The sequence below is a fragment of the Orcinus orca genome, chromosome 12 (assembly GCF_937001465.1).
Source record: "Orcinus orca chromosome 12, mOrcOrc1.1, whole genome shotgun sequence".
In the NCBI taxonomy this organism is placed as follows: domain Eukaryota; kingdom Metazoa; phylum Chordata; class Mammalia; order Artiodactyla; family Delphinidae; genus Orcinus; species Orcinus orca.
In genome coordinates, this window is record NC_064570.1 from 76647545 (window position 1) to 76668017 (window position 20473).

Sequence of the window (20473 nt, forward strand, 5' to 3'; positions counted from 1 at the left end):
TTAATAGATACACACTACAATATATAAAATAGATAAACAACAAGGACTTAATTTATAACACAGGGAACTATATTTAATATCTTATAATAACCTATAATGGAAAAGAATCTGAAAAAGAATATATATATGTAAATACATATAAATACATATATACATATATATATAACTGAATCACTCTACTGTACACCTGAAACTAACACAACATTGTAAATCAACTATACTTCAATAAAAAAAATAAAATAAATTATCTCTTTGAATAGATGGTTGGACTTCCTGTTACAAAAATCTTGGAATTCTGTATCAGTTAGTGTTATTTATGTTGTAAAAAATCAAAAATCAAATGAGCTTAATAAAGTGAATCTATAACCAGAAGTAGTTCTTAGTTCAGGCAGACTGATTGTCCAGTTCAGAAAATGTTGCCTAGGATCCAATTTATCTTTATTTCTGTGCACTGCCTTCTACAGTCTCAGTTTCCTGTACGGGCATTACACATACCCACCGACCCCTGCCACCAACACACACACACTCACACGCAGACTCTACCTGTAGTGGTAGCCAAATAAATGCTTTAGTTATAAACCTGAGAGACTCACATGCATATTTTAGTAAATGTTGTAGAAGAAAATGGAAGCTTCTCTTTTCCAGAAAAACTTGGCAAATATCTCCTCACATCTTAAAGCCTTTGATTGGTTTATGTGTCCATCTCTAATCCCAGTACTATGACTGGGAAACTGGGGTGACCAGCTTAATTTAAGATTATCAAAACCCAACCTTGAAACCAGGAATAGGTAAATCAACCCCCCCAAAACTGACAGAGAATGAAAAAGAGTGGATCCATCAAAAGAAACATCTTAGAAAGGCAGGGGACTGTAGGTATAAAAAGAAGGAAATCGGTATGAGAAGACACATAATAAAAGCCCAACATGGATTGGTCTGAATTTTCTGTGTAATTGCAGCTACCCCCTTTTTTGAGTGATTAAGAACTATGCAGTCTATTAAACACTATTACTACTATGCCATTTTTAAAGATTAAATGATTTTTCAGTGATGGAATCCATTCATTGCTCCTAAGTGATCAACTTTCTCAAATTTTCATATGCTAAGTGTTGTATGTCAATCCAGAAACTCAGAGTGGATGTTTCTATTTGACTCTGCACTGATGATATTAAACACTGCTGTTAGGGACACCAGGGAGTGTCACATACAGACTCACAAGCTCTACCTGTGTCCTTAGGCACCATGCCCTTTGACTATTCTTTAGATCAGAATTCCTCAAGATGTTTCCAGTGCTAAGAATGATCTCCAAAATTATTGTGAAAATCATCTGTCTAGTTCAAACATCCCAAATTGAGGGTCCTGAAAATCATGATCACTTGGGGACTTCTGTCTCTAAAAATGTCTTGAACTTGTGGATTTTCACGTCCCAACAAGCGACACCACCTTGTGCAGTGTATCTGCTTCTTTCTTTCTCCAAGAGTTCCCTTGAAACATCAAAATCAATCCCTGAACTGTCACAGCAGCTTAAGAAGTCTGTCCTCCTACAGTACAATTATATTTCATGAAAAACCAATAGTATGCTAAAACATTTTTAAAACACAACTAAATTTTGCAGCACCAGTTGACACTGACTTATTGTAGCTAAGCTCACTGTCTCTGGCACCCAACTGAGTAACTGGGAATAATGCATTTTTAACTACCGGTGACAACCTTTGAATTGGAAACAGCTTAGGAAGGAGGGGAAGGGGACAGGTACATCACTTGGTGCAGAAACAGGCAGCAAGACATTTGGCTTCCTCTGTACCTGGGCTCTGAAAGAACACCAGGCAAGCTGCCAACTTTCATTCTGATGCCCCGGAGGCAAAATACATGCTGGGATCGCACTGCCACTTCCAAGAGAGACATTTTTGCCTTTGTGGACGCCCTATCTGGAAGTCCACGGCTTAGTGTCGCTGGCTTTCTTCACTGCCCATCTTACTCAGCAAACCCGGGAGGAGAGAGTGCTAGGGAAGCATTTTCATGTATTCACTTTTCACATCCTGTCATTTGCCATGACCTCAGGGAGAAAGTACGTGGCATTTGTCAAAGCAGCAGAGACAACCTGTCTGGGGAACTTTTATTCAGGTTGTTTTCTAATTTGAGATGGCAGCAATCTGTAGGAATAGCTCTGGCAAGTACGAAGAAGAAGAAAACCAGAGGCTCTCTGCCTTTGTAGCCATGTTATTTCTGATGATGCTGAATTATATTAAAAGAATTAATACTTTGAAGTTGAACCATACTTGTCTAATTGTATCACCCCCTGAGATGTAAATGTCTTTTGTAAAGTAGCAAAACAGACCAAGTGTTTCTTTTAAAAGTCTTCCCTTTTATATATCTAGTTGTTTCCCAAACCACAGAGACTCTTATATTTTTACATTACTATTCATCATTAGAACATTAGAGAAAATATTTGTATCACTTCCAAACCTCACCAACATCACAATAACTTTTATTATCCCATACATTTTGGCCTTTCACAATGTGTTAACAGAATTTACATCATAATCATGGTGTAAATCACTGTACTCTTAGAGTAAATAATATTTTATGTTCTCCCTGATTTCATAGAACATTATTTAATAAACATTATCCCAACTTGTCTGTACGTAATAGAAATCATTTTATTTTATATTATTCCATTGAATATTGGTGAACAGTATTTCATTAAACAATTCTTCTATTGTTGGACATTTAAGTTGTTCCAAATTATACTATAAATAATGCTGCAATGAACATCTTGTGGCAGGGAAATTTGCGGGGGGCGGGAAAAAGACTTGTTTTTCTAATTACAAAAGCAACACGTGTTGCTCATTGCCTAAAACATGGAAAACAAAGTAAAACCTAAAAACCAAAAAAATTATCTATAGACCCACTACCCAGAAATAACTATTTTCACTTTGGTGATGTCTTTCCAGCTTTTTTCCTCCACGCATTTAACGAATTTTTTCAATGTGATATTATATATAGTACTTTGTATCTTTTCCCTTCACAGTAAATCATGTGTATTTCTCTATGTAATTACATATTCATAAAGTCTGATAGGCTTCAGCTTTATAAACAGTCACACGTGAGTCTGAATCAAATTTCCATAATATACCAGATATGTCGCTTTCAGGTGTTGTATAATACCTCCAGGCATTAGGTTGTTATGAGGATTAAATTTTGAAGTATACTTAAGTGCACTAAGCGGTACATATTAAATACAGGAGTCCCCTCTTACCTGGGGTATATGGTCCAAGACCCCCCAGTGATGTCAGAAACTGCGGATAGCACTGAACCCCAACTATACTATGTTATTTTCTACACATACCTACCTGTGATAAAGTTTAATTTACATATTAAACAGTAAAGAAGTAATGACAATAACTAGTAATAAAATAGGACAATTATAACAATATGCTGTAATAAAAGTTATGTGAATGCGGTCTCTTCTTCTCTTTCGAAATACCTTATTGAACAAATTTAATACCTTCTCCATCTTAACTAAGCACAAATCATGCACTGTGGCCATAACTTTTGGAGTTTGAGGTGCAACAACTAAACTAGCACAAATTTCTTTTTCCTTCTTCACAATTTCAAGAATAGAAGATTTATTCTTACCGCAGATCTTAGCAACCTGAGCATAAAATTGTTTTTCTTGCCTTATTCAGTGGAGAATTTTTACCTTTTCATTTAAAGGAAGCACTATATGGTTTCTCTTTGGCTTATCCAAAATGCCAGCATCGTTACTCTTGCGAGTTGGGGGTCACTATTTAGTAAAATCAGGTTCACTTAAACACAAGCACTGTGATACCACAGTAGTGGATCTGATAACTGAGATGGCTATTAAGTGACTAACAAATGGACAAAGGGATGATTCACGTCCCGGGAGGGGTGGAGCAGGAAGGTGCGAGAGTTCATCCTGCTTCTCGGAATGGTATGCAATCTAAACTTAGGAATTATTTCTGGAATCTTCCATTTAATGTTACACTTATTATTACTATTAGTATTATCCACAATTTTAATTGCTCCATATAATTTTATTGTATAGAGAGCATAATTAACTCATCCCTAATTATTGACTATTTAAGTAATTCCCACTTTTTCAGTGTTATAAAGAAAAAGACCATAAACATCTTCGTATGACTAACAATGCATGTATCCCTCTAATTCCTTAGCATAAATACATAGGAACATAATCGCTGTGTCAAAGGGTAGAATTGTTTTTGGATTGTTTAATGCGTGTGGCAAAAAACAGTCCAGAAAATTTGCACCAATTTATACTCCTGCACACAACTCACCGCCCTTCCAATTTGTTGGCAAGAAAAACTGACTGATATAAGGAAAGATAAAAATATATGAGCCAAGTTTTCACAAAAAACCTCTGCATAACTGAGGATGGAACTGATATAATCGGATAAGTGCAACCAATGATGTACTTCTTTCATTCAAATTTTCGTGTGCTATTACTGCTACTAAATTGAGTTTGAAAATCAACTGCCTTAGAAGAAGGGCTTCAAATCACAGCATCAAAGTGTCAAGCTAGGGCTTTTAAAAAGTAATGAAGCATATTCCAAGCACATTACTTTAAAAATGTATTACTAACACTTCTGTAAGAACAAATGTTTGAGCACATAACAAAGCAAGACTCAAGAAGGTAACAAATATTCCTGATAATATTGTTGCTGATATTAGAGACAACCCATCTCACATTTCAAGAATCTATATTGTAATTTAATAATGTAAGATATTATATTGTTTCTAAAATATTCACATATCACAGGATAGATATTTGACACTTTTTACTTAAATGCATAAAACCAACAGCCTAACAAATTCACAAATGTCTCATTATACAAAAGCTATACTATATCATCCAATAAAATAAAAGAGTTGCATTAAATTCCTTACATTTCTGGATATCATTACTGGGTCTCTGTCATAGCAAAAGCTTACGCTGTACAGGAAATGCTTTAGTATCTTTTATTAAGAGATTCCTTCATGAAAACTTTAAAAAAGGAAACTTGAGATTAGGTTGTCTACAGAGATTACTCAAACAGCCCCAAATTAAGACACTTTATTGATTTTATAAATATTGGGTTGAAACTTACCATAACGTCCCTGAATGAACAAAACGCTTTGACTGCCAGACACTTATCAGAGTCCATGAACTGTCAGACAAGTATATCTCCTGAACTCTCAAGGAGAAAATCCTTCTCCTAATGGCCAATGGATAATGACATTAAGAAGATAGCACCTGGGGGGCTTCCCTGGTGGCGCAGTGGTTGAGAGTCCGCCTGCCAATGCAGGGGACGCGGGTTCATGCCCTGGTCCGGGAAGATCCCACATGCCGCAGAGCGGCTGGGCCCGTGAGCCATGGCCCGTGAGCCATGGCCGCTGAGCCTGCGCATCCGGAGCCTGTACTCCGCAAAGGGAGAGGCAGCAACAGTGAGAGGCCCGCGTATCGCAAAAAAAAAAAAAAAGATAGCACCTGTCTTAGCAAACTATGCAGTCATTTAAAATAAATTAGTAAAGTCCCATAAAGATTTTAAGCCTTGATAACTGGAAGGATGATCTTTCTACAGTTGAGGCTAAGACAGTAATGACATCACCCTGCAACCCTCTACTCTCTGCAGGCTGCCACCTTGCAGATGTGAATCCATCTGTTGCAAAGTGAATTAGAAAAGAGTGTGGTTGAATCAGCAAAAATGTATCACTCCCCCTTCAGAAAAGTGACTCCACTTGTACCTGCCTTATACCACTGGATTAGTAGCATCATTCTCCCATAAAGCAAATCAAACGTTGCTGCATCTTAACCTTGTAAGGTACCTGCCAAGAGTAAGATTTCATACTGCCTGCCACGACACTGTGACTTCATTTGTCGTTAACCAAAGTACAGTTCATTGCTGTTTTAGTTTTCATTTTATTACATACTCAAATTCTCAGATTTGCTTTCGTATCTGTGTCCCTACTTAGGATACAAAACGATAAGTTAAACATTCTCTGCTCTCTACTATCTGTGTTATCTTGAATAAGTTTCTCAATCTCTCTGCACCCTAGTTTTCTCATTTGTAAAATAGGAATCAGAATACATTTCTTGTAGCATTGCTTTAGAGATTTCTAAAGATCTAGACCAAAGTTATAGCACAGTATCTGGCACATAATACACTGCTCAGTAAATCATAACCATTATCATTAATTTCAGTGTTTTATAATTGATATTCATCATTACATTGTTAATAATACACGCCGAAGATTTTTTTCTAACAGACATTAGCAGACATAAGCAGTTGGTGAGCAAATAAGACGCTGGCTTAACAAAAATAGTGCCAGTGTTAAATAATACTTTATGCAGTTCAGATGAAAAAGTATCTATTTAAAACTAACTCAGTTCTAGACATGCATGCACAGAAAGTAGCAAAAAAAAAAATCTAAGAAACATGCTGTTTCTGACTTGCCTAAGTGGCAACCCCGCAGTAGTCAATTTCACATCAACAGAAGCTACTAGTCCAAGGCAGAGATGGGTTCAAGCCCATCTGCGCTCAGTGGACCACCACCCCGCACTGTAGGTCACGCTGTTTGAAAGCTGAACTTGATGGCAAACAGAGTGTCACTAGAGCTTACAGCCCACTCTGCTCTTTGTATTAAACGCTCACTAAACCAAGCCTCATGCACTCAACAAGATGAAATGCAAGGTTTAAAAAACTCAAAACCGAATAAGGTATGCAAAAGTTGATAGCAAACACTGAAAATGACCAAAAAACAACAGAACACATAAGTTAAAAGCCTCTAACAATCAAAAATAATGTTTTACATATTGAGGTAAAATTTCTACCCCACTAAGTGCTCAGAAAACTACTGGGTATTCAATTTTAACCCCCTTTTTTTCTACCTTTTTTCTCTGTCCTCTGACCTAGTCTACACACCATGTCCAAGCTTACCAAACATTAGTTAACATATCAATTAAAAGTCGTCAGTGATCCTCCATAATTCACAGGATGAAGTCTCCAATTCTCTCCCTAACTCTGTGATTTCACATCCTGTCCACCTCTGCCTGCGCTTACCCTGTATTTAATAAGCTTGACTGCTTCTTGTACAACAAATATCTGCCTACCTTTGCCTGCCTTACCGCTTTTCGTCCTCTTCCATTATTGTCTAAACATCTTACCTTTCCCTCCAGACTCAATCCAAACATCAAACCTCAGAGCCCAGTTGTTAACGGTCAATGAGTAGATTCAGAAATCAATGAGGGTTGCAAGACTATGGGACTCGGGTTGCCCTCTGATGCTTCAAGAGAACTCCAGGTTTTCATGTGAAAGCTTCTCATTGCTCACATGACTTAAAACATTTTATGTGTAAGGAGACAACGCTCTGACAGACTAACTGCTGTGCTTTGCATTCTCAGTAATTTCTGATGGAAAAGCTTCCCTCTGTTCATCCTCCCATCACTGCCCACGCCCCCATCCCCAGGCAGGTGCCCACAGAAAAGGTGCTCCTCTCACACCCACACCCACACCCACCTTTTACACTCTAGAAGCACCAACTGATGGAGGGAAGAAGCAAAACCCAAACTGACCGAGATTAAACATCCACTAATCCAAAGACTACAAGCTCAAAATATAAATTACGTCCAGTTACTGAAAAGTTAAGTTTATCGCTCAGCTGAGTTTTGCGTCTGTGGACGCACCTGTCCCACGGATGCAAATGAGACCAGCACGGTGTGATCTTCCCAACAATCCTACTGCCCCATGATTCCTCTTTCCTCCAAAGTACTGAGAGTGTGTTGTTGTGAGCTGTTACTGAAGGCAATTTGTGTTTTTATCTCTTTGGGGGCCTCTTCCTCTACAAGACCATTCCTCAAGTTTCTGGAAGGGCCACATCTCTGTTCCACCATCCAGCCCCAATGCAGAACACTCCAGAGTAAGTCCTTTGTATTTTGCTGAGAATTATAATTAGGGAAAAGGACTAAAGGGATGAGAGGGAAGCAGGGAGCATAGATAGGTACACTGCTGCAAAGGTTGAACTAAATACTCATTTTGAACAAGGGACCGTAACTTTCATCATATTCTTAGAGGAATCTAAACCACTCAGCACCCGTGAAGGCCCTAGAGTCATGGCCCAAAGGCTTTCCCCCAACTGCCTGCCAGGGTATATCGAAAATGCTTCCTCGGAAATTAAGTTCCTGCTGCGTGAGTGTAACATAGCCCTTTTGCAGAACATCAGTAGGTTTAGCCTAAATCAAGGAATTTTGCAGCCCAGGGATTTATTGATAAATTCCATGGGAGTACAGTTCTATTAGGAAAGGTTTTATATTTGCAACAAAAAACCTAGGATATGAAGATGGGAAGAAAGGTTTGTCTTTACATAGGCTAACTTCTGTCCTGTTTCCTGCCAACGCTTAATTGTGAAAGAATGAATCCCATCAGAAGAGTCCCTCCCAAAATATGGTGCTAGATTCCCAGCTGTCTCCCTAGAGCTTAGGAATTCCATTTTTAAAAACACCTCTCTTCCCTGGAGTGATGATATGTGGTGTGTTCTGTATGCTAGTATGATGCCTTGCCTCACCCATTCCTTTATTTTTGTGTTTATCATCTAATACTTAAGACAGAGTGGGACATTGGGCTTGGGTTCATGCTGAGAAGTCCCACTGCGAAAGGAGACTTTCATCCACTAGCATTCGAAGGGTTGTTTTTTGGTGTTGACACAAGGCAGCCCTGGTGTTCAGAGGTCCAGGGGGCTTTGATAAATGGCTTCACATAAATCTGCTACTTCCATTTAAAGAAACAGTGCATTTTTTAATCTTCAGAAAAAGGAACTGTTCCCTGTGATGTGTCATTCAAATAGCCAGAGGCGTCTGGAGTTTCTAACAGCCGGAACACAAAGGAAAATGCCTCCCCCCATGATGCCACTTACACATTTTAACTCAAGCCAGAAGTTCCCTGTGGTTTGCTGAAAAGTAACCTAGTACCACCCAACAATACTTAGTAATTAACACAACATTGTAAATAAACTACACTTCAACTAAAAAATTGTTTTAATTTTAAAAAAAGAAAAAAAAGGCAATAAATAAAACAGATTTTAATAAAATCCGTCAACCAAAAAGAAAGAGACAGAGAGAGAGAGAGAGAAAGGGAGGGAAGGAGGGAGGGAGGCAGCCCTCTAGGGTCAGTTAATGTCATGAACCAACCACAGCTGAGTTGCCAAGTTTTTCTGTATTCTCCTAATATTTTTCTAACCTCTTTTTAGCCTTTCCTATAAACAGATAGATCTTGTTGAGCAAACCTGTATTTTTTAATTCTGGGGCAACCATAATCGCTACTTAAAGCCTCAGTGTCACACTCCTTATTGAGACACGTGATGGTTTAATGAAGTGTTTTATTTCTGCATTTCAATATTCTTTACCTTAAATGTTAATCATCAAAATTTGAAAATAGATGAAAAAAACAATCTCCAGACCACCCTGTATCATGACTTAAGTCTAACTTTGGCTATTTTTAACTTTCAAAAAATGGGTGTTCGTAGAGAAAACGATAAGGAACACATTTCTAAGGTGATGACAGTGCAGATGCTCTTGGTACCAGGCTCACGGCTTCCCAGGCTTTATTGAATTTATCCTTCACAACAACCCTGAGTCAGGTGCTATTATTATTCCAGTTTTAAAGCAGAAGAGAACTGAAGCTTTGGAGAGATTAATGACTATGACCAGTGTCACACAGCTAGAAAGATGAAGCAGGGATTTGGCCCCAGCTACAGGGTTTCAGAGTCCACAGCTATATCACCACACAGACCTGCCTTACAACGTGCCACCACTGAAGAGGGACACCCAGTAAATCCTGCTCCTGGACTGAAGAAGCCCCAAACTGCTGATTAAGGAAGGGAATTTGATTCCCTAAGTTACGTTGTCAAGATGGAGTTCTTATTCCCCAGACCATGTATTCCAAAGACCTAAATTCAATGAAGATATAAAACTGGGCAAGCCAATGTCCTAGTTTTCATATATCTCACTTAATCTTCAAAATGAAATTTCAGGTGGATTTTGTTATCTACATTGTCATAAAAGAAAAAAAAAAAAAGAGACTCAGATAAGTTATGCAACTTACTCCTGGACTCACAGATAACAGAGAATAAAGCTAGCTCCAAAGATCATTCTACTAGATGGACCCACATTGGTTTGGGGCCAATCAGAAGCAGCAGAAACCATGGTAATCAGATGGATTCTTGTTCTAGGATTCTATCCAGTTCCAGAGCTGTAACAGCCCAGACGGCGGATAATGGGCTGGTGGATTACAAGTTCTGATGACCCCCTGAAATGAGTGTTCCTCATCCAACACAGTTCCCACCCCATTCCTAGTGGTTTACGCTATTATGAGTTCCATTACACACACACACACACACACACACACACATATCCTTCCAGAGATTTTTTCCTTTTTTATGCCCATACAAGCACTATAGGATTCACTGAGAATTCTGGCATGTAACCAAACTGGGTTCTTGCCACAAACATTAAGAACAATTAGTTATGGCCACAGAAAACAATTAGAAGCTGGCAACTAAAGTGAAGTAAAACACGACAAACTCTGTTTGCGTCCCTAGAAGAAATTGCACATTTTAAATGATTCACCTATCTAGCTTTGCATTCCAAATGGATAAAATCAGTGCCAGCCTAAGACCAAGACTTTTATGGATTAAAATTTTTTGGTAGTGATATAAAAGTTGTTCAACATCTCAACTGGTAATGAAAACCTTCAAAGGTCATGCTTACCACTTCATACATCTCACCAATTTGCACACATCAAAAACCTAGTGGATATCTTTGATAGCTCCTTACCCTTTGTTCTTACACAAGTCCTTGCCCATGGGAAACCCTGCATTTAGAAACTTCACATTGGTGGGGAGGGGGAAGGGTAAGCTGGGACGAAGTGAGAGAGTGGCATGGACTTATATACACTACCAAGTGTAAAATAGATAGCTAGTGAGAAGCAGCCGCATAGCACAGGAAGATCGGCTCGTGCTTTGTGACCTCCTAGAGGGGTGGGATAGGGAGGGTGGGAGGGAGACGCAAGAGGGAAGAGATATGGGGATATATATATATGTATAGCTGATTCACCTTGTTATAAAGCAGAAACTAACACACCATTGTAAAGCAATTATACTCCAATAAAGATGTTAAAAAAAAAGAAACTTCACATTGAAAACAGAGAACATACCAACTAAAAAGGACCTCTATGATAGTTCCAAAAATTGATCATATATTATATGCAAAGAAACCCACAAAAATTCCAAAAATTATAACCAATACAAACTCTATTCTCTGATCACAATGCACTAACTCCACAAATGAAAGAAAAAAACAGGTAAAAAAAAAACTGTCAGGAAAGGTGAAAGCTCTATCTTCCTAACTCTTTAGTTTAAGAAAAAAACTACAAGAACTAAAAATAACAGTGATGAAAATATCACATATTTGAGCCTATAGAACACAGCAAAATTTGTAATGCTCAGTATCAGAGTGAACATAAGTGAAGTAACCATTTCATCTCAAGAAGCTAGAAAAAAATTAAAAATAACTTAAGGAAAGCAGAAAGAAGAAACTGACAAAGAACGTCAGAAATTTATAAATTATAAACCAGGAAACAAGTAGAACTAATAAATAGTTGTTTCTTAAAAATAAAATAATGAACTAAAATAAATAAGCCATTTGCATAATTAATTGAAAAAAAGAGACAGGGACAGAGAAATCACAAATATACAAAAATTCAAAATATAACGGGGGGGCTTCCCTGGTGGCGCAGTGGTTGAGAGTCTGCTTGCCGATGCAGGGGACACGGGTTCGTGCCCCGGTCCGGGAAGATCCCACATGCCATGGAGCGGCTGGGCCCGTGAGCCGTGGCCGCTGAGCCTGCGCGTCCAGAGCCTGTGCTCTGCAACGGGAGAGGCCACAGCAGTGAGAGGCCCGCGTACCGCAAAAAAAATAAAAAATAAAAAAGATTCTTTTTCTTTGATACAATTCCTAATGAATCTAATAAATGAACTCCTGAAAGACCAACATATAGGTGCTTATGAATAATAAGCATTTCAGAAGGAATAAGAAGATTTTCTCATAAATCTATCCCTGAGAAAAAGTCAGAAGCTCATACAATTTCCATAAAGTATCTTATGTTCTGCACTAAGTTCAGCTAGATGTCAAGAACTGTGAAAAGTCTTGTAAGCTTTCCCATCTTGTAAGCTAACAAGTTAGCCTGCTGCAGTTTCCTTGATGATGGCAGAAGACATGAGATTCCCAGGTCAGAGACAAAGGACTGTATTCCTCATGGCACCCAGGCAGCATGAGCTCCACGTTTGCACTGTTTCTCCTCAGCCTCTAACTCCCAAGGCAGCAGGAGTTAGAGGGGGAGTCCAAATGCATGATGCTCACCCCAGGGGTTTGAGTCAGTGCTGAGAAACTCTGAGCTTAGTCAAACCTACCTAACCTTTGTCTCAGAGGAAGACATTATCTTTATTGTCCTGGACAGACAGCAAATCCGCCTCTGCCCCAGAGGGAGATACTATCTCTATCCTCCAAGACTGTTCACTATAAAAACATCTTTGAAAAGTTAGCCCAGAACAAAAGTTTTCAATGCTTCTGCTCATAAGACATGTAGAAATGTGAGAGACCCATAGCAAATTATCTCCCAGCAGACAGCACATGCAATGCATAAAATACTAATTTCAATAAGGTCAAGTACAAACTCAAAAATACATGTAATTCTTATAACCAGGCAATACCGGACAGCTAGAATGTCAACGTTCATAAATTGTCAGGTACGGTTTTCACATGTGTATCAATTAACTCATTCCGAGTAAAAATTCAGCCCAAAACTCAGTGGTTAAACACAGTGGTTTATTATCTCTCATAAGTCCCTAGGTTGCCTAAATGGTTCTTCTGAAGGATTTACCTGGTTCACTCACAGGGCTGCATTCGACTGGAGGTCTGATCCTGCTGGAATGTCCAAGATGGCCTCACTCATATCTAGCTGTTAGGTAGGTATCTGCTGGCTGCTAGGTAAGACATGTCTATTTTCCTTCTCATGGCCCCTTACCTCTAACAGGCAAGATAAGCTTCCTTCTATAAAAGTGTGTGGGCAGCATTCCAAGAGGGAGCAAGGCCTTGCACAATGTCATTTTAGCCACATTTCGTCAGTCAAGTTAAGTCACAAAGTCAGCCTAGATTTAAGGAGTGAGAAAATAGTTTTGTCCTCATGATAAAGGAGCTGTAAAGAATCTGTGACCATATTTTTAATCTACCACAACATGACTCCTAGATACTTGGGATTTATTGACTGGAGTAATCATGTAAAACAATGCCCAGTTGAACACTGAAGAAATGTAATACAGCCAGGCTCTGATGAACCAAGAAATTTCACAGTAAAAACTACAACATAAAAACCTTAACTCCACATAATATTAATCAGAAAGAAAAGTCAGCATAATAAAAAGTTTGGGCCATTCTGGTTAAACATAATTAAACCACTTCCTCTATGGAAGAAGTTTTCAATCTTAATTAAGCAGAGAACACTTATGTGTTGGTGAAATCTCTCACTGGCACAGTGTTCCAAAAGCATGCACTGGGAAAGCTGATATAATGACAAATGTGAACTTCAGAGTCTAACAGACCTGGTTTGGAATTGAAGCATTGCCACAACAAGCTTTTGACTTAGAAGAAGTTGCTTAACTTCTCTGAACTTTAGGTTCCTGAAGCAAAAATTCAAGGTTCACTGTAAGGACTGAATGTAATCATGTATGTATTAGAACAACCTGTGAAACAGGTAGTTGAGAATACTGAAAAAATACTACTTCTCTTTTGCTACTTTAAAATTGGCTCATTTATTCATCTATGTCCCAGTATCTAGATATAGAGGAATTTATTATTCTACTTAGTGATAAAAGACATAAATTTGGGTTACCAATCTAGGGGCATTAGTAAATTATTATCTGCCTTTGTATATTATACATAAGAATTCTCATCTCTCCTAAATACTGGGTCTGTCATTCTGCTATGTGCATATATAAACTATTCCCTAAAATTGGCAGAAGAAAATGATAGAACTATCCTTAAAAGGTCACTCATAGCTCACAATGCTAGCTGCTATCTCTTTAAACTTAATATTATCTATTGGAGTATAGTACATGAGTTTGAAAAAAAAAAAAAACTTGGAAGGCAACGGAGAAGAGAAAGATCTAGAGACAGAGGATGAATCTCTGAGGATAAGGAAAATGATGGAGACATCTGGGAAGGGGCATAAAAATAAATAAAATGATTTGAGAGCAAGTAATTTTCTTGCCCACCATTCTGGCAGAGCAGACAGTGTGATACAACTGAGAACCCGAAAGCAGCCACTGAGGGCCCTTGGGGAGTCCTGAAAGTGGTGATGATGGTGGATCACAGCGCAAGCTGACAAAAGACTGGTGAGGAGAGCAGGAGGGAAGGGTGGCTCCCCATGGACAGGAGGCAAAGGGCTTCCTGTCAGGCAGCAAGATTGGGGGCACTGCTGTTTGAAAGGACTAGCTCTAATCCTTGTTTGCCCCATCTTGATAAACTGCCCCCAGTGCGCCCCTAGAGAGAACCAAAGTCAGCACAGAGGTGAATTCTGCACAGCTGGAAAAGTGCGAGGTCTGAAATACAAGGTCTCCGGCAGGTAAGAATGGGCATTCAAAGGTGAAAGTTACCCAAGGATTTGCGATGCCTATTCTTTTCACTGAAATTTTAGTAAGTGAGTTATATGACATTAATACTCTCAAAATACATTCACGGCAAGAAAAGCTACCGATTCCATGTTATAAATCTTCCCATGCATTCTAGAATATCCCTTATTTGAAATGATCCACACAAAGAAACTATCTGAGAATTTACATTTTAAAATGCATTGGCTTAAGAATTAAGGAAGTTATTTAGATATAAAATTTTAAAATAGCATAGTTAATCTCTGATAAATTTTTATTTTTTTAAATCTTTCCTTCATGCTTTTATATCCATCTGAAGAAAGAGTTATATCTGTGTCTTTTATACTTAGATATATTCTGGAAATAAGTTTTAAATGTTTCTCCAAAGTTCTTTTTTTTCACTTTAGAAACCCTTCCATTAACACATTAGAGAACAAATAAAATGAGAAAGTCAGCTGAGCAGCAAGTTCTGTATTTATAAGAACACACTACATAATTTTCATTAAATACTTATTATAAGAGCAACATGAGAATATGTTTGATGATGGAATCTAGGTATTTTTGTTATGAGATACTGTGTGGTTATAAGTATATCTATGTCCTCCATTAGTGATCAGATAATTCAAAAACTGATGCAGAAGTGAGAAATTCTGAGGAGTAATTGAAAGATTGATTAAATCAATATTTAAAGAATAAACCAACTGAAGGGACAATTCATCCTCAAGGATTATGTTCCTGACACATCACCACCAACAGAGTATGAATCTTGGTCCTACTGGTGGCCAGAAAGTTCCGGATGGAGGGATGCAGCCTTTGGACACATTGTCCCATTTCACAATGAAATCTCAGGCCTCATGAGAAAAGAGTGTAACCACCTGAAGTGACCAGGCACAGCTCACAACTAAGCTTCAAGCTACTCATTATTTGGAGTAATTATATCATACCATTATTATATAAACAAGATGATCAGGTAGCCTGTGGCTTTGGCTATAAGAATGAGGAATATAGCAAACAAGGGGGGAAAATGACATCATGATTTGAATATTATGAAATAGATCTCCTAAAACTCATCCAGTAGACTATGACTCATACAGGGAGGGAGAAAGTAGAAAGCTTTAAATATTGGCAATTTTCATATGTAAGTCTCAATCATATATTCCTGAATCTTGGGTATTAATCTATTTGACACCCAAATTAGATTTCATTCTATAATTACCTTAGACATACCCACCAGTTCTATCTGCAACCCCTCATCCACCAAACCATCTGAACCTTTCAGCCCCTCACCATTCAGGTAAGGAAAAGCTAACTGGTCATCCTGAGGAAAAGTGGGCTTCTCACTGGGGCAGGGTGCCCAGTACTACTGAAAGGTAACCAGGAAACTTTGCCATGAAGCCATCCAGAGTAAGACCTCAAGACTGTTTCAGGATCCATTTAGTTGGTCATTGTTCAATCTCACATAACCTGCATTTAGGAAAGACTCTCTCTCATTCTTATTTTGGAAAATTCCCTCTGTCCCCAACGTCCCTCCTCCTGTCTTTACATTTCCAGACAAAGTAACTGCAGCACTTCTGGTCACCATTTCCACCCTTATTTCTCTCTGGCAGGCTAATAATCCCAGGAGTTTGTTAAAAAAATAAATCAAAGAATATGGAAAAAAACAGAATAGTTACATATCATTAATGGAAATGAGTCCTTAAACATCACATGAAACTGTGTGACACCTTTCAAAGTGCTGAAAAAGTTGCTAAAACCCCAAGCACTAGAAACAATGTCTTCACTAATTTTGTTCCATCATATTACCCTTTACTTAAATTGATTAGGTCAGTTACTGTGTACCGGTCAGGCACATGGCTGAGTGTTGCAAGATGTGGCGGGTATAAAGATGAAGAACCTATAAACCATACTGTGCAGTTGATAGGACCTGTACATTATTATCCATATCTCAAGGAAGAATATAAATTCCAAATCCACTGGACACAGAGGGCCTTTGCTGGGTATCTAGGTGAGCGGGTGCTGCGATGCAAAAGAAACATAAGATATAGTGATATAATACTATACAAGCCCTCTGACACACCACAATCTACTTAAGGACGTGAAATATTTTGAGGAACATATAATTTAAAAGAAACGGTGAAACAACAAAAGCTATATGGTTGTGCGCTTCCTTCTTCCCAATGCAAACTCGCCCTGCACTTCACCCTCTAAACCCATCTGGAGCCCCTTTTCCATGGTTAACAAACTGCCTCTCTCCTTACATTCTGCACTTACACACTTCAGGCTTCCCCCAAACCTCTGAACTGCAGGCCAGTTATTCTCCCAGGCCCTTCAAAGCCAGGAAGTGAGGTAGACATTGCCCCTGAAATCAATGTTATTTATAAACTGTACAAGGCGGGCTTCCATGCTTTCCCCATCCAGCATCAATTGGAACTGAAATACACGCAGAATCTTGAGAGTTAGTCGTGGGGACTTGACATGAGACGTCCTTGGACTCAAGGGTGGGTTGACACTGGGTATCATGTACAGACCAATGGCAGGATGAGGAAAACCAGAGAGAAAGCAGAGACAGACACAGAAAACAATGAGAGGAACCTTTGATGTATCCTTGGAAAGATGGACACAAAGAAGCTCAGCTCCTGAGAACCCATCTACATCCCCCCAATGGCCCTACTTTGTTTCTAGCGTCTGAACATTAAACATCCACATATCAAACTAGTTTAAACTGTATTGTGTGTTTTCTCCGAAGGGTCATAGCCGGAACATAGACCATAACCTCACTGCATTTATAAAAATCCTGTCTATTTTGAGCCTCACTAGTCAATGCCTGCTCCCAACATTCTTCTAAAATCCTGATCACTCCTGCTAACCCACAGAGACTCTGACATGTCACCTTGACCTTCCCCCATACTGCAACCATCCTAGGTAACGTCAATATCCATGTTGATAACTGTGGTGGTAAGTTTTATACATCAACTTGACTGGCCTAAGGGATGCCCAGATCGTTGGTAAAACATTATTTCTGGGTGTGCCTGAGGGTGTTTTCAGAAGAGATTAGCATTTGAATCAGTAGACTGAGTAAAGGAGATCCACTCTCAACAATAAGGGCATCACCCAATTCTTTGAGGGCAGCAGAGGAAGGGTGAGCCCTCTCTCTCTCTCTCTCTCCATCCTCCATGCCCACTCTCCTTGAGCTGAACACCATCTTCTCTTGCTCTCACACATTGGAGCTCCTTCTTCTCAGGCCTTCAGGCCCCAGGACTTACACCAACAGCCTCATCCCACATTTCCCTCCCATCTCAGGAATTATACAACCAGCTTTCCTGGTTCTGCAGCTTGCAGATGAGACATGGTGGGACTTCTCAGCCTCCATAATCATGTGAACCAATTCCCATAACACGTCTCCTCTTATATTGATTCTGTTTCTCCGGAGAACCCTGACGAATACAATAGCCCATCCCACATTCTAACTGCTTACGCGTTTGTTCTCCCTCAACCCATATCTCAGCCACCCTCATCGTGACCGCATCCCAGCATGGCCACCACTGGAAACTGCTCTAACTCCACCTTTCCCTGTTTGCACAGTCCTCTCTGGGACAAACTCCATTCATGACAAATTCAGTGGGCGCCTTTCTGCCCATGTCTCACTTGGCCTTGCTACAGACGTGGCATCACTGGCCACCTCTAATTCCCTGACGTACTTCTGTCTCCAAGCTTCTCTGGCACTGCGGCTTCTTTGAGCTTCCTCCTTCTTCTCTGGCTGAGTTTTTCTGAGTCACCTTTATGGCTTGGCTTCCTCTTCATGTTCTACCCCTACATATGGATGCTCCTCAGGGTTCTGTCCTCTGCCTGGGAAGAGTGTGCAGAGAAAGGAGAGAAGCAGGCTACCCCACTTAATGCACTTACTGTCTTTATGACAATGACTCCCCAAGTCTGTAGCCCAGATCCATATGTTTAGTACACATTTCTGCTCTACGTCCTTAGAGAGCTCAAATTCGATGCATTCAAAACCAAACTCATCTTACTTCCAAATCTGCTTTTTCTCTTTCAGTTACTTCAGTCAGAAACATGGCATCCTTCTTAAATTTTCCTTCTCTCTTCCAGGCTGCTTCCACTCCATCACTGACCCCTGGTCTTCCTAGCTCCTAAGTATCTCTGGACTGAACTTCTTCATGCTTTCCATTCTCTCTGCCACCTCTGTAGTTCAGAGGAAGCCAAACATAACAAGAATAAAACAAATCTGAAGTTGATGTAATGTCCTTTATTTTTATTTAAACATATATATGCAGTGATATTAAAATAATCAAATAATATATTTAGATTTAAAATGTTTGCTTCCAAGGATCTTGAAAAAAGACTTGATATTTCAATTTAAAGATGGGGCTTCCCTGGTGGCGCAGTGGTTGGGAGTTCGCCTGCCGATGCGGGGGACGCAGGTTCGTGCCCCAGTCCGGGAAGATCCCACATGCTGTGGAGCAGCTGGGCCCGTGAGCCATGGCCATTGGGCCTGCGCATCCGGAGCCCGTGCTCCGCAATGGGAGAGGCCACAACAGTGAGAGGCCCGCGTACCGCAAAAAAAATAAAAAATAAAAAATATAGAGATGACCTCATTCCATTTGTGTGAATTGCATTGTTAGAAGATAGTCAAGCACACTCTTAAATAGTTGCATAAGCTATATTTCACCACTGTATGCATGTTATAGAATAAAGCTATTATACACCTCTAAAATGATAGACTGCTTTGGAAAAAGAGTGAAGCTATACTGCAAAAGCACTCAAGCTCTCTCAAATAATATGTTATCACAATTTCTTAAGGAAATATGCCAGAGAGACAAGAGGCTCCAGCTCCTCAGATTGTATGGCCCCACACAAACATAAATCCCAAACCTTACATGGTCAGGAGTACTTTCTTCACTATTTTCCATTTTAACTTCTAGCCCTGATGTAAAGGCTGTTTCTAAATATTTCTAAAATATCAATCATACTAGAAACCTAAAAGAATGAGTATATGAAAGAAAATAAATTATTTGTTAAAAAATTCTTTGAATTTTAGAATTCTTTTCTAGAACAATTGAGATAACAAGACTTTTTCTTCAGAGTCATGGCACTAAAGACTTGGTATTGAATATATACCATCACTATCATGTTTGACTCTTACACCTAGAAGAAGGAAGCTGGGCTTGCTCTTCCCACATTAAATGAGAAAACCGGAACACCTGGCGTATTCTGCCTTTAGAGTTCCTAGGAAGGTTGATGTGCCCTTGCCCCGTAGCTAGGTAACTACTGAATCCATCCTCCAACAACAATTTAGTCCAATGAGCCCTACACTGTTATTTGCCGCAGTTTTATGCATTATGACTAATTTCACCAGTATATATTCCAAAAATTTCACTCATTCTGTGAAGCAGAATTTCCACCAGAAGGCCTTGGGGAAGTACATTCATCACAGCTCCAGAGCATTCTTGCAAACTGCTTAACCATTGATCAGTGACTGCAAAGTGCACAGCTGCAGAGAACATATTGTTTTACATGAAGGCACCAGGGATTTCACAATAAATGCCAAGGTTAATTTGAATTCTGGAAACAAGAAGTTCATGGCTAACCTAAGACATGATCTGACAGCTCAGCTCTGTCCATGAACCTATAGGATACCCCCTAAAGACACACAAGGGCTAACTTACGGCCCAAAGCTAGGAATTTTCTCAATGGAAAGCAATGGCTTTAGCAAATACTTCAAGCCCTTGCTTCTTTTCTTATATAA